Consider the following 14325-nt stretch of genomic DNA (forward strand, 5'->3'; position numbering starts at 1 on the left):
TGTGTAAATTATTATTACTACTTTACATCATTGATAGCCTATTTGTAAATGTGTCTGTTCATGGTTTAGTTTTTTTCAAACTCTGTAGTTGGACAGTTTTATTTTTGGAAATTTCTTGCTGGAGGTTTCTATAGAGGTTTTGTACTTGACACTCGCCATTTTGGACGTGATAAGTACAGGATGGGCCATTTACATGGATACACCGTAATAACATGGGAATGGTTGGTAATATTAACCCTTTAAGTCCTACCATAGAACCAAATCCGCCAGAGCTCATATTATATTTTTACATGCTGTGGAGCCATTTTTGGGAGCATTTCAAGTTGCTATTCATCAATACAACCATTATAGCCCAGATTTTAATAATATGTCTTCATTAAGTCCATAGTAATTACATAAATTGCAAAAAAGTCCAATAAACTACAAATAAATTGAAAATCGTTTTTGTTTTTTAACATATATTTCTAGTTAGAGAAATTTAAGAGGCTTGTCCCTCAAAACTGTAATTACAAAACAGTTGCACAAACTAGTTTCCCACCACAGGAAATTTATTTTAAGTGTCTTCATAGTTTTATTTTTGAAATACACCAATTTTTATATACTGCAGGAAAAACGAAAATAAATATTATAATGCAAATTTGCAAAAAAGCAGCATATGCATCAAAATAAAGTATTTCCAGCAGTGCAATATGAGTCCTAATCATCCCAGAAACGACACAGAAAGTCATAAAGTCAAACATAACTTTAACACCAGTATAGGCTCATGAGGCGCCAATTGTAAAAAAACTACATTTCCGCAAAATGACGTCACCTCCGGTTTCGGCCAGGTCATGGCGGACATGCGATAGTTCACGCTGATGGACGTAGGAAGTGTTATGAACAGCTGATCGGATCAGCAAAGCGTGTTTCTGGAATATTATGTTTTTGTTGCTGCAAGTGGTTTTTATGCAGTTTTTGCAAAGCTATATGTGGAAGGAAACTGTGACTTAGGACAAGCTGATGGCATAAGATGTAAGTACAACTCGTCTGGTTTCATATGCAAAAAAAATTATTGCGCTAGCTTACGTGGTTGCAGAGCTACCGGGATTTATAGTTACGCAAAATGGAGCGTGCCTGCTCCGACCAGCTTTAAAGGGTTAAAGTCCTGTTTGTGGCACATTAGTATATGTGAGGGGGCAAAAACCTCAAGAGGTGGCCATTTAGAAGTTGGCCATCTTGGATACAACTTTTCTTTTTTCAATAGGAAGAGGGCCATGTGACACATCAAACTTATTGGTAATGTCACAAGAAAAACAACCTTTATCAAAGTAGATGTCTTTCTGAAAGCGCTGTAACTAAGTTTAAGAATATAATCCACCCATTGTTATCATCTTCAATGCCCTGTACCAACATAGAGTAGAGCACCTACCTGAATCCTGCCTCCTTTCAGGAATCAGCTCACCTGTGTGTCCGTGTCCAGGTCTGAGGTCTGTGTGAAGAAACTGTAAGTTTGCTTTGTTTCCTCCTTTAACAGTTTGTCTTTAGGAACTTTACTGTTTGTTCAGCTTGTGTTCGAATTCTTCACACAACAAACTGTGTGTGTTTGTATTTCAACAAAACCGTCGTCTCTTCATCAGAGTCACAAACAGCACTATGCTGCTGTTTCCTGTCTGTTCCTAAAAAAATAAAATAACTCTAATGTCTTTGACTGTAAATATAGATGATTGATGAAACCGAATATTTTCACACTGCTGTCTGACTGCATTCAGCTGACACTGAGATGAAGCAGGAAAGAAGCAGCTGATATTTGGACAGCACACATGATGGAAAGGAGGATTTCAGTCGATGTGCACATGAATGATTTGTGTTTCCTCTGCAGGTAGAAAGTGTGTGTGAGCTGAATTGAGCAGCATGGATCAGTGTGAGGACAGAGAGGAGGGAGTCCCTCCCTCTAAAAGCACTCTGTGTGGGGAACATGAGAGCCAGACCAAAGCTCAGAGGTGAGATGACCATCTCTAACTGTCCATGACTCTTCTCCATGTCACAGCTCAGCACTCACATCACTGCTCCATCATTATTCACAGGAACCCACCTGGACCTCCACCCAGCTCTGTTTCCTTACAGAGTGACTGGTCTGCAGATCGCCCCATTAATTTTAAAGTCTCTGCTGCAGAGAGGTGAGCTGTTAGTAAGATGAACTGGTTGATTTAAATGATTTTGATGTTTCCTGGTTTCTAAAATGCATCTCTTTAGGAGAGCAGTGTCTCAAAGGACACACAGGCTCCTTTTATCTGGTTTTAAGACATTTGGACACAATTGGCTGTTTTTAACTATTTACTTTAATCACAGGTGTAAATTTAGACATCACACATCTGGATCCTAAACTATGATAGAAACAGCTGCTAGCAGTGGATAGTTTGACTTTAGCCTGGTGGTGACTTTAGCTAACAGAAACAAGCGTGCCAGCTGTGCTCTGTGAGGATGATACGCTGCTCTAGAAAGCAAACAAAGGTTTGTGCAACTCCTCTTCAGAAAAGTGTTCAGAGAGCAGCTGCTGTATTAGACAAAGGCTCGTTGTGTGAGCCCAGATGTGTCTGTAATAGCTGGATGAAGGAGAACCCTCACAGTCACGTCTCCATCCCGCCTTTATTAACGAACCTCCTGTTGCTTGCAGATGACAGGAACACAAAGAGTTTGTGCCACGTGATGCTGCAGGATTTGTTAACATCTCCATGATGGTAACATCTCCTCGTCTAACTGCAAACACATGAACGCCCTTAACGGCAGCTATCACAGCCACAGGCAGACTGTTTCTCACTGTTGCTTCAGGACATTTGTTTTCCTTAAAGCTGAACTCATCTAAACTGTTAGGCAGTCTACTGCAGTCTGTGGATACAGCTGCTTCAATCATGTTTGTGTCTGCAGAGGTCAGAGGTCACAGTCTGCAGGGTCCAGCTGTCCGTCTGTGAGGAGTGACTGGTCCAAAGATGATCCTCCAGACTTCAGTGGTGAACCTGGACCAACGAGGTCAGAGAACTGTGATGACTCCTTTACCTGTTTGTCTTTTCTTGTATAAATTTGACCAAAGACTCATTAAAAAGAAAACAAACAGATAAAAATCTTAGACTTTGTCCTGTAGTGCTGCGTGGCAGGCAGGATTGGACCCAAACACAACAGGATGATGTCAAAGAGGCAGCTTTGTTTAGGTTGTAAACATTCAACCACTAGAAATAAGAAAACATAACTGTAAGTTTGCAGTGAATGAAGCTTCAGCTTGACGCTCCACTTTGTCCCTCTTTTTCTTCTCCAAACATCCACATCAGGAGTCTTTGATGGAGTTTTAAAATATTTACTTACACATGACCAAAGATGGTCAGACTTGACGTGACAACAGGGCTTAAATGCACAAAGGATAATGTTAGATTTGTATTGTTGATTGTCATTTAGGCTTAGAAATATCTACTCATATATGCTTAGAGTTTTATAATTAGTTGTAGGGTTTGATCCTTAGTAGTCTGCAGAGACACGTTGTGTGCATTCCAGAGTGTTCTGGCATTCACACCCACATCTTGGGAGCATGGGAGAGGTCGTACCTTGTCTTATTGTTTTATGGTAGGATAAACGTATCTATGTCAGTTTTAGGCTAAGTGCCTTTTGTTTAGATGAACTGCTGGACTTCCAGGCCAGCAGGTTTAGGGAAGTCATTTATGGGGTCACACTCTGACCCCCCACACACACACACGCAACACACAGGCATGGTACTCTTTGTGTGTATGTAGACGTCATATGTTAATGACCCTATGCATATTCATGTAACCTCAATAAAAGAGCAGTGTTACGGGGGAGCAGACCTGGGTCACTTTGGTACTGAATCCGATACATATCTGATGTTTTAGAAAGCGACTGCTGTTTGAAAGGTCATGTCACATTAAATCTGTCTTTTACGTCACTTACACAAGACAAGACTCCAATTATCAGCGTGGGAGAAGCGCCTGAGAAGACATCGTGAACGCTTCCTGGCCATCCCATGTAGATGTCAGTGAAACTGTTGGGAAGACAACTTTGGAGAAACGTGAACATTTTATTTGTACTGTACAGTGGCTTGCAAAAGTATTCGGCCCCCTTGAACTTTTCCACATTTTGTCACATTACAGCCACAAACATGAATCAATTTTATTGGAATTCCAGGTGAAAGACCAATACAAAGTGGTGTACACGTGAGAAGTGGAACGAAAATCATACATGATTCCAAACATTTTTTACAAATAAATAACTGCAAAGTGGGGTGTGCATAATTATTCAGCCCCCTGAGTCAATACTTTGTAGAACCACCTTTTGCTGCAATTACAGCTGCCAGTCTTTTAGGCAAGGCAAGGCAAGTTTATTTATATAGCACAATTCAACAACGAGGTGATTCAAAGTGCTTTACAGAGACATTAAAAAACAAAAACAATAAAAAACATGATTTAAAATTGATTAAAAAAACAGTAGATAAATTAGAACAGTAGATAAAATCAGTAGTTAAAATATAAGTTTTGAAATTTAAGCTTAAAAGTGTGGATTTGGTGCTTTATTCAAATGCAGCTGAGAACATCTGAGTCTTCAACCTGGATTTAAATAAACTGAGTGTTTCAGCTGATCTGAGGCTCTCTGGGAGTTTGTTCCAGATATATGGAGCATAAAAGCTGAATGCAGCTTCTCCGTGTCTGGTTCTGACTCTGGGAACTGATCAAAAACCGGATCCAGATGACCTGAGGGATCTGGAAGGTTCATACTGGGTCAGGAGGTCACTGATGTATTTTGGTCCTAAACCATTCAGAGCTTTATAGACCAGCATCAGAACTTTAAAGTCTATCCTCTGACGGACAGGCAGCCAGTGTAAAGACCTCAGAGCTGGACTGATGTGGTCCACTTTTTTGGTCTTAGTGAGGACTCGAGCAGCAGAGTTCTGAATGAGCTGTAGTTGTCTGACTGATTTTTTAGGTAGACCTGTAAAGATGCTGTTACAGTAATCAAGCCTGCTAAAGATGAATGCATGGACTAGTTTTTCCAGGTCCTGTTGAGACATCAGATCTTTTATCCTTGAAATATTCTTGAGGTGATAGTAAGCTGATTTTGTTATTGTCTTAATGTGTTTTTCTAAGTTTAGGTCTGCATCCATCACTACACCCAAATTTCTCGCCTGGTTTGTGGTTTGTAGGTGTATAGATTGAAGTTCTCTGGTGACCTGTAATCGTTTTTCTTTGGCACCAAAGACTATTACTTCAGTTTTGTTTTTGTTTAGCTGGAGATAATTGTGGCACAGCCAGTCATTAATTTCCTCAATGCATTTACCAAGAGTCTGTACAGGGCCTCGGTCTCCTGGTGACATTGTGATATATATTTGTGTGTCATCTGCATAGCTATGATAGTTTATTTTGTTGTTCTTTATAATCTGTGCCAGTGGGAGCATGTATATGTTGAACAGAAGGGGTCCCAAGATGGAACCTTGGGGAACTCCACATGTGATACTTGTCTGCTCAGATGTGAAGTTACCTATTGATACAAAGTATTTCCTGTTTTCTAAGTATGTTTTGAACCAGTTTAGTACAGTTCCTGAAAGACCTGCCCAGTTCTCCAGTCGTTTGAGTAATATGTTGTGGTCAACTGTATCAAATGCTGCACTGAGATCCAGTAAAACTAAGACTGACATTGTTCCACTGTCTGTATTCAGACATAGGTCGTTAAACACTTTGGTCAGAGCGGTTTCAGTGCTGTGGTTCTGTCTAAAACCTGACTGGAAGGCATCATAGCAGTTATTCTCTTTTAAGAAGTAATTGAGCTGTTGAGAAACTGCTTTTTCAATAATCTTACTTAAAAATGGGAGATTTGAGATCGGCCTGTAGTTGTTCATTTGTGTCTTGACAAGATTGTCCGTTTTCAGTATAGGTTTAATTACAGCAGTTTTTAGTGGTTCTGGAAACACACCTGATATTAAAGAAAAGTTTACGATCTGTAACAGGTCTGACTCCAAAGTCTTTGAGACCTTTTTGAAAAAACTTGTTGGCAGGACATCTAAACAGCAAGAGGAGGAGTTCAGTTGACCTAAGATGTCCTCCAGGTCTTTGCTGTTAATAGGGTGAAACTGTTTGATGGTGTTTAAACAGTTTTTTGGTGGACACAGTACATTTCCTGGATCTGCTGTTGATGTACCAATTGCTTGTCTAATCTTTTGGATTTTGTCTGTGAAGAATTTGGCAAAGTCATTGCAGGCCATGGTCGAAGTTCAGCTGCCACTGACACAGGAGGGTTTGTTAGCCTGTCAACTGTAGAAAATAAGACCCGAGCATTATGACTGTTTTTGGTGATGATGTCAGAGAAGTAGGACCTCCTTGCACTCCTCAGTTGTAAATTATAATTGTGAAGTTTCTCTTTTTCACCAGTGTGGAGTTTCTCCATGGAGACTTCTTCCTTCCAGAGATAACCTTCACCTTAATGGGAGCAATAGTGTCCATTACATTTAACATTTTAGCATTGAAGCTATTGACGAGCTCATCGACTGAACCTCTGGACAGGTCAGGTGTTAATGGGAAGACCTGGTTAAAGATCTCACTACTGTGTTCAGTTATACACCGTTTTGTGATCACTGCTGTTGATATATTTGTGTGGGCTGAGATTTTACTTTCAAAGAAAACACAGTAGTGATCAGACAGGCCCACATCAGACACAGTAACCTTTGAAATGCTCAGGCCCTTGGAGATGAGTAGGTCAAGAGTGTGTCCTCTATTATGTGTGTCCTCTGTTACATGCTGAGTCAGCCCAAAGTTGCCCAGAGTGTTACTCAGGTCTTTAGTCCCTTTGTCCTGAGGGTTGTCCACATGGATGTTAAAATCTCCAACAATAATTACACAGTCGAAATCAACACAGATCACAGACAGCAGTTCACTGAGGTCATTAAAAAAGTCTGTGCAGTATTTGGGAGGCCTGTAAACATTAAGAAACACAACTTTGGATGGGGCCTTCAGCTGTAACGCCACATATTCAAAAGACTGAAAACTTCCAAGAGATAACTGCTTACATTGAAATGATTCATTAAATAAGACGGCAACCCCTCCTCCTCTCCTGCTCACCCTGGCCTCACTGATAAAACTGTAGTTAGGAGGGGTCGACTCAATGAGAACAGCTCCACTGTTACTTTGGTCCAACCAAGTTTCAGTTAGAAACATAAAATCAAGGCTGTGCTCGGTGATTAAGTCATTAAATAAAAATGTTTTCCCAGCTAAAGATCTAATGTTTAATAAAGCCAACTTAAGTGTTTTAGAGGTATTATTTGCCCCCTCGTGTTTGGGAGCAGTCTGTGGCACACAATCTGCTGAATCTCTCGTCTCCTCCTCTGACGGGCGGTACAGGTCCACTGATGAATACAGCTGCATTCAGAGAGTTTACAGTATTTAATAATCCAGTAAGGTCCCGTTTCAGAACCTCCGACTGTTGTTTGGACACATCGTTTGACCCTGTATGCAGAACAATGTTTGTCACAGTTGGATATTCATCTGCAATCTGAAGAATTCTCTCCTTCAGGTTGTTGACTATATCCTTAGGAAAGCAGAGGACTTTAGTGTTCTTACCGCACATCCTTTGTACATCCTTTACGGCAGAGTCACCCACAATCAGAGTTTCAGGCCTAGCCTTTAGCTTTCCCTGTGGCCTTTTACTTTTCAACAGATTTTCAGACCTTACTTTGCTACTTTTAGATGGATGGTCGTCCGATATAGATCCAGGGTCCTTTGATAGTGGAGCAAATCTGTTCTGCAGTTTCACATTCAGTTGTTTTGGAGGTTTGTTGTTAACCTTCCTATTCACGGTTGTCCAGTCCTGTTTCCTCCCATATACAGGGGTAGAAGAGCTTCTCTGTCTCGTAGGAAGTGAAGGCCAGTCGGTTTCAGAGATTTCAGCTCGCTGTGCTCTGCCTGTGATACGTCCTCCCCCTTCCAGGAGACATGATTTATGTCTTGGTTTTGCACCAAGACAGTCCAAGGGGGGATTATTGCTTGAGGATTTATTATAATGCACAGAGTCTACTTTCTTGGTCATGTTATCTGTGCTCCTTAGCTTAGCTTGCTCATCACCATTGTTTTGAATCAAAGGCAAGGCTGTTTAATTTCCACACAGTCCATTTACCTCCACGTTTACTTCTAAGCGATGAATTTTTGTCTCCAGTACTGCAATCTTCTGCAGGAGGCTGTGGTAGTCATCTGTGGAGAGGGAAGGCATCTTGTTGCTAGTTAGCCTAGCGGTTAGCACCTTACCAGGCTATTGAGGCTGTTCGGTGTCCAGACGCTGTAATCAGGCTTCAGCTGTGTCTAGGCCACAGACACACAGAGCGCTGAGGATAAGGTAACTATAAAAATGTTGCTGTTTCTGTAAAGAACACTTTAGTCCTAATGATCTAAAAGTGTCCAGAAGCTCTCGCAGGTAAGCTCATACAGAAAAAAGGGGAAAAATCAGCATAAAAATCAATAAAAGAAGCAAAGCATTTAAAGAGCAAAGAGAGGAAGTGTCCACACTCACAAAAGGTTCAAGGTTCAAGGTTCTTTATTTGTCACATGCATAGTTATACAAGTATAACACACAGGGAAATGGTATGTCTCTACCAGCTTTGCACATCTACAGACTGAAATTCTTGCCCATTCTTCTTTGCAAAACAGCTCCAGCTCAGTCAGATTAGATGGACAGCGTTTGTGAACAGCAGTTTTCAGATCTTGCCACAGATTCTCGATTGGATTTAGATCTGGACTTTGACTGGGCCAGTCTAACACATGGATATGTTTTGTTTTAAACCATTCCATTGTTGCCCTGGCTTTATGTTTAGGGTCGTTGTCCTGCTGGAAGGTGAACCTCCGCCCCAGTCTCAAGTCTTTTGCAGACTCCAAGAGGTTTTCTTCCAAGATTGCCCTGTATTTGGCTCCATCCATCTTCCCATCAACTCTGACCAGCTTCCCTGTCCCTGCTGAAGAGAAGCACCCCCAGAGCATGATGCTGCCACCACCATATTTGACAGTGGGGATGGTGTGGTTCAGACTGATGTGCAGTGTTAGTTTTCCACCACACATAGCGTTTTGCATTTTGGCCAAAAAGTTCCGTTTTGGTCTCATCTGACCAGAGCACCTTCTTCCACATGTTTGCTGTGTCCCCCACATGGCTTGTGGCAAACTGCAAACGGGACTTCTTATGGTTTTCTGTTAACAATGGCTTTCTTCTTGCCACTCTTCCATAAAGGCCAACTTTGTGCAGTGCACGACTAATAGTTGTTCTATGGACAGATTCCCCCACCTGAGCTGTAGATCTCTGCAGCTCGTCCAGAGTCACCATGGGCCTCTTGGCTGCATTTCTGATCAGCGCTCTCCTTGTTCGGCCTGTGAGTTTAGGTGGACGGCCTTGTCTTGGTAGGTTTACAGTTGTGCCATACTCCTTCCATTTCTGAATGATGGCTTGAACAGTGCTCCGTGGGATGTTCAAGGCTTGGGAAATCTTTTTGTAGCCTAAGCCTGCTTTAAATTTCTCAATAACTTCATCCCTGACCTGTCTGGTGTGTTCTTTGGACTTCATGGTGTTGTTGCTCCCAATATTCTCTTAGACAACCTCTGAGGCCATCACAGAGCAGCTGTATTTGTACTGACATTAGATTACACACAGGTGCACTCTATTTAGTCATTAGCACTCATCAGGCAATGTCTATGGGCAACTGACTGCACTCAGACCAAAGGGGCTGAATAATTACGCACACCCCACTTTGCAGTTATTTATTTGTATAAAATGTTTGGAATCATGTCTGATTTTTGTTCCACTTCTCACGTGTACACCACTTTGTATTGGTCTTTCACCTGGAATTCCAATAAAATTGATTCATGTTTGTGGCTGTAATGTGGCCAAATGTGGGAAAGTTCAAAGGGGCTGAATACTTTTGCAAGCCACTGTATAATCTGCAGATTCTGACAGAAATCTGCAACTATCCTTTTAAGCACTGCTTCTTTCTAAAACAGCAATAAGGATAATTATTAGGCCATATGTAAATAACAAAATAACTTTATAACTTAAAGCAAAATTGGGAAGCGTAAAGTCACAAGTCTGGGTCTAAACAGAGCGCGTTGTGTGTGACGTCTTCTTTTGCGCATGCGGGCCGCTTTGAGGGTTCACACTAGAGCGCGTTTGCTGTCACATTTTATTTGCAGTGTGAACAAGCAGACAAAAAAATAGGATTTGATCAAAAACATCAGAATTGAGCATTAAGACCTGCAGTCTGAACGTAGCCAAGACTCAGACTTGACACTGACACGATTGACCGGTGAGACGGGGCGAACACAGAAACAAGCAGAACTAAACTAGAAGGCACAGGAACCAGAACAGAGCTGCTCTGATTCTCATGTCTTTTTGTCTGATCTGTGAAACAGTCTGAGAGGTCACACAGAGACCCAGCAGCTAAAGCCTGGATCATACTGGCTGCTGTTAATGAGACTCCATCAGGACAACACTGAACCACAGTGCTGTTCATGCTGGCTCAGCTCCAGTCTGCCTGTCACAGGGTTGTGTCGACATGGTGCCTGTGTGTGTGGCTGCTGTCAGCTGTTACCTGTTCTGTTCATGGTCGCTTTGTTTCTTCTTCTCTTCTGGTTTATGACTTCCAGTCACTCCTAAATATCTGAGCTACTGTTGAAGAGCAGTCATGACTGGCCCTAGGATGTCAGGAATGATCAAATATCCCACCTGTGCTAGAGACTGTACCAATGTTCCTCCACCTCAGATACAGCTGATCATTTTGTTTGTACTCATAGAAACTATAATCATCCCTTACTTTATCATAGATCCATTCACTCAGACAAATGACAAGTTACTTTCTTTTAATTCAACCTGCTTGGAAATCCTTGATCCCATTGGTCCTCTCACAACCCGGAGTGTAAAACCTAAAGCCGAATAATCATCATAATAATATGTTTTAGAAGCCCCAAACAAACCCAAACTCTGGATCCTAATCCAGCAGAAATATTGTATGCTCTGTGTGAAGGACTGAGCCCAGATTCACTCAGTGATGTAGGATTGATCAACAGTTACACAAATGTTTATAGTTGCTGCACAAAGCAGTCACAGCAGGTACTGTCAGCAATGTTTCACCAAAGGCGATTCAGGTGAAGTTATTTGAGCAGAAACTACTGGATCTTTATCCTGTGCTTGAACTAATTCGTCATGGTTCCTCCACAGAGTGGACCAGCAGAGCTCAGAGGTTCCCAGTGGTCAGTCTGCCCAGCAGCATCAAACACAGCTGGACTCCATATTTATGGTCTGTACATGTACAACAACTACTGTTACATCTATTCTGTTCACAGTCATCTCCATGCTGCTCCTTGTAGGCCAGTGGATTGTCAGTAGGGCTGGGAAGTAACAAAGTACAAATACCTCATTACTTAAGTACAATTTTCTGGTATCTGTACTTTACTTGAGTAGGTTTTTTTTTCTGACTAGTTTTTTTTTACTTGCACTCCGTACATTTTTAAACAAACATCTGAACTTTCTATATTTCTTTAAAAATAGAAACGTCCTCCAAATAACTACTTTTACTTTCTTACTTTGAGTACATGTCAGAGCCTGTACTTTTTTACTTTTACTTGATTAAAGAAGATTAAAGAAGTTGAATAAGTACTTCAACTTTTACTAAAGTAGTTTTTAATAGTAGTAGTTGTCCTTCTACATGAGTACACAAAGTCTTTCCCTTTTCTTAACTTTGCTGATGTTTACAATTGATTCAGTTCTGATTCACAAAGTCCCAATTCAATTCTTGATTTTATTTGTTTCAGTTCAATTTGACTCAGTCAGAAATATAATTATGATTATTTATCTTGAAATGTAACTCTCGAAAGAACCCTCTAAACCTTTTAAATTTAAAATATTTAATTACAACTATGAGACTTTCTCTGCAACTACAAACTCAGTGTAAACCATATTATATCTAAAAACAAAGCTGAGACTTTATCAGAGGTGTGAGCATCACAACAGAGGCCTTTGTGTCAAAGTAAGGAGGATAAAACAGAAAAACATGAAGGAGATTTTCCAGGCCTGAGTTTTTATAGCAGATAACCTTAAAAATATTCTGCAGTAGAACAAAAATTGAAGAAAACCATGAATCAGCATCTGAACATTACATGATGTTGCTAAAGTGAAGCAGAGCAAAGTTACAGAGGTTTGATTAGAGACACAGCTAAGTGTTTTGCATTTTAGATAATCTTAAAAAGTTTACATTTCTTTGGCATTGAACGGCAGAAATGAGGCTTTCTTGTCAGAGGTCATTTTTGAAAAACAAAAACCAATGACCCACAGCACTGAACGGTAGACTCGTGGGTAATAAGCAAGCCAATAATGCAGAAAACAGATTTTTAATGGTAAACTGTTCTCTGAGTGCACAGAGAGAGAGAGAGCTGTGGAGGAAGTGTGATTTTTATCGTTGTGGAAGCAAAACTGCAAAAGTAGGAGGGAATTAATGACGATTTTTATCAAACATGAAGCATAGTTTTGATCTGTTTTTGCTGCTGGTTCAGTCAGTTTGGGTCAGAGTGAATTCCATGTACGTGACACCGTACATCATTTGAATTAAAATCAATTTGAATCAGCAAATCACTTTGAAACCCACTCCTAATTGTCAATGTTTCCAACAAGGATCTGATGTTTGGCTCCATGATTTCAGTTTGATTTGCTCATTCATAAAGTATTCTGTTCCAGCTGCTGGAGGACAACATCATCACTTTTGTGAAGAACGAGCTGAAGAAGATCCAGAAGGTTCTGAGTCCAGATTACCCAGAATGCTTAGAGAGTCAGAGGGAGGATGATGATGTGGAGAGGAGGAGCAGCAGACAGGCATTTGTGAAGATCACAGTGGACTTCCTGAGGAGAATGAAGGAGGAGGAGCTGGCTGACCGTCTCTATTGCAGTAAGAGGATTTCTATAAAGATTCAAGCTAATTGATGACTGGAAAAGTCAAAAAACAACCACTGTTGTCCTTCTGCGAGACTTCAACGCTCAAGTGGGCAACAACAGTGAGACCTGGAGGGGTGTGATTGGGAGGAACGGCATCTCAGATCTGAATCTGATTGGTATTTTGTTTTTGGACTTCTGTGCAAATCAGAGTTTGTCCTTAATGAACATCATGTTTTAACATAGGGTGTCCAAAAGTACATGTGGCATCAGGATGCTCTATATTGCAGGTCAGTGATCGATTTTGTAATTGTATCACCAAACCTAAGGCCATATTTTCTGGACACTCGGGTAAAGAGAGGGGCTGAGCTGTCAACTGATCACCACCTGGTGGTGTGTTGGATCAGGTGGCGGGGGAAGATGCTGGACAGACCTGGCGCAACTAAACGTGAGCTGGAAACGCCTCGCAGAGGCCCCGGTGTCAATCACAATAACTCTGCCAGAGCTTCGACAACATTCTGAGGGAGACTGGGGACATTGAGTCCGAATGAACCATGTTCAGCATCTCCATTTCTGAGGCCACTACACTGAGCTGTGGCCACAAGGTGGTTGCTGCCTGTAGTGGTGGTAACCCCCGAACCAAATGGTGGACACCAGAGGTGAAGGGAGCCACCAGGCTGAAGAAGGTGTCCCATCGGATGTGGTTAGCCTGTGGGACTTTGGAGGCAAGTGATAGGCTCAGGCAGTGGCTGAAGCAAAAAATCGGGTGTGGCAGGAATTAGGAGAAGCCATAGAAAAATTCTTTTGGACTGCCTCAAAGAGATTCTGGCAAACCGTCAGGTGACTCAGGAGAGGAAAGCGGTGCTCTACCTGCAGTTTGTATAGTGACAGTGGAGTGTTGCTGACTTTAACAGGAACATTGTCGGGCGGTGGAAAGAATACTTTTAGGACCTCCTTAATCCCACTGGCTTCCTCCTTCTGTAGAGGTGGCAGAGTCTGGGGATGGGGGGACGACTCACCTATCTGTGGGACAAGCTCACAAAGGCAGTTAAACAGCTGCTTGCTGGGAAAGCACCTCGGGAAGATGAGGTTTGCCCTGAGTTCCTGAAGGCTCTGGATGTTGTAGGGCTGTCTTGATTGACATGCCTCTACAGTTCTGCGAGGGGACTTCCTCGGGTCCTTCATGTTTAAGAAGGGGTATCCAAGGGTGTGTTCCAACTATATGGGGATCACACTCCTCAGACTCCCTGGGAAAGTCTATGCCAGGATGCTGGGAAGGACAGTCCATCCAAACCTCAGATACAGGAGGAACAATGTGTTTTTTATCCAGGTCGTGGAACATTAGATCAGCTCTTTATCCTCTCAAGGATACTTGAGGGTGGACAGGTGTTTGCCCAACCAGTCTAC

The 14325-nt window shown here is 41.7% G+C and overlaps 1 long non-coding RNA gene across 1 annotated transcript; it reads left to right on the forward strand.

The window, feature by feature from the left end:
- The first annotated feature begins 1932 nt into the window (after positions 1-1932).
- Positions 1933-11272, forward strand: LOC112844636 (uncharacterized). The gene is made up of 4 exons (XR_003217379.1): positions 1933-1979; positions 2064-2156; positions 2905-3006; positions 11215-11272. It is a non-coding gene; the product is annotated as an uncharacterized LOC112844636 (long non-coding RNA).
- The last annotated feature ends 3053 nt before the right edge of the window (positions 11273-14325 follow it).

The sequence above is a fragment of the Oreochromis niloticus genome, unplaced genomic scaffold (assembly GCF_001858045.2).
Source record: "Oreochromis niloticus isolate F11D_XX unplaced genomic scaffold, O_niloticus_UMD_NMBU tig00000658_pilon, whole genome shotgun sequence".
NCBI classification, from domain to species: Eukaryota; Metazoa; Chordata; class Actinopteri; order Cichliformes; family Cichlidae; genus Oreochromis; species Oreochromis niloticus.